Raw genomic sequence first — 1,576 nt, 5'->3', positions numbered from 1 at the left:
GTTTTGTCAGTGTTCAAGGCCATGGAAGTCTGGGTCATCCAAGAATGAATAAGAGTGCAAATAGCATTAATTGCCTTAGAGTCCACAGAGTAGGAGCCCGACAGTTCAAGGATGATTATGGCTGAGTATCACTTACTTCTCAGTCTTTGTACCCTGAGGCTCCCTTTCCTCTCAGTCTTTTATACGCTGAGGCTCCCTTTTTCCATTGTAAATAGTGGAAAAACAAAAATATGCAACAATTTCAATGCATAACCCACCTCCTATCTAATCTACTCCTTAACAGATCACATGAAATCCCATCTAATCTATACCATAACACATCACCAAAAGTCCTATTCAATCTATTCCTTATCACATCACCAAAAAGTCCTATTCAATCTATTCCAAAACACATCACCAAAAGGTCTTATTCAATCTATTCCATTAACCTTGTACTTCATCCACATAACCATTCTATCATACATACATGTCCCCTTGTTGTTATCACTTACAAGAGTATACTCACATGTGCATGTTCACTCGAGTTTCCTCCGTTACAAAGTCCCAATGCTTGCCTGTCTTTAATTCTGGAGCCACGCCCGCTTTAGTGAGCAAAGAGGATTTCTATTAAAATGGATCCATCTAAAACCACTCAGGTTACACATGTTTTTTGCTTCAAGGACCGGTGGCTATAGATGGGTGTGGCTCATTCCTGGTGACTGGCCTGGGGCTTCGCAAAGTACAGGGGCGAAACTGAGATCACGTCGGAACTGTCACCAGTGTAAAGGTGGCCCTAATTATAAGGGTATCCCTAACCATGAGGGTGTCCCTCAATTATGCTCACACCAGAGTAAATTACACTCATGTAGGGAAGTAAGGCAGAGAGTCTATCTTGCAAGAATAACAAGTTTTACTTGTTACAGAAATGAGGACGGGGCAAAGAGCTCTGCTCCCTGAACAGTCTCTTCTGTCTCTCACCCGTTCCTTTCTCCTCTGAAACTGGAGCCAAGCAGGGGTTTATATACTCCTGGCTTGCTTCAATTGTGTCACTGGATAAGGGCATGGCTTCATCCCAAACCGTCCTGCTTCCATACAAGGGATGCTCCAGTCTTCCTTTCTTCATTGTCAGCAATTTCTGTCAGGACATGCTACATTACATATTGCTACCTTACATAGAAACACACTGCAGCCCTGTAGACTTTTACAAACTTTGAGGCCTAGCCCCAAGAAAAACGAATTTTCATCTATTCTATCCATAATCCACTCATCCTATTCATGTTTTTATGTGGTCCTCTAATTACCTTTAAAACTTGTTTTCATAATTATTCATGTTGCGCATTGAGCATGTAAAATCCCATTTTATCATGCTTGGGCTCTTGACAGACAGCAGACAGCTGGTCACTTTTTGTGCTCGCGCTAGCACGAACACCACGGCAATGCCTGTAGTCCATTTTTAGCACAGGCTGCAGTTTTTCTGGGAAGGGAGGGGGAGTTTTTTACTCATACCGTGCTAAGATTTTAGAACTGCATAGGATTTGACATTTACAAATTTATTCAGCTAATAGTTATGTGCACCTTATATTTAAAAAATAACTGC

The sequence above is a fragment of the Ambystoma mexicanum genome, chromosome 4p (assembly GCF_040938575.1).
Source record: "Ambystoma mexicanum isolate Mex_15411 chromosome 4p, UKY_AmexF1_1, whole genome shotgun sequence".
Taxonomy (NCBI): Eukaryota; Metazoa; Chordata; class Amphibia; order Caudata; family Ambystomatidae; genus Ambystoma; species Ambystoma mexicanum.
The sequence above is the reverse complement of the archived record's forward strand: the minus strand, read 5'-3'. Positions refer to the sequence as shown.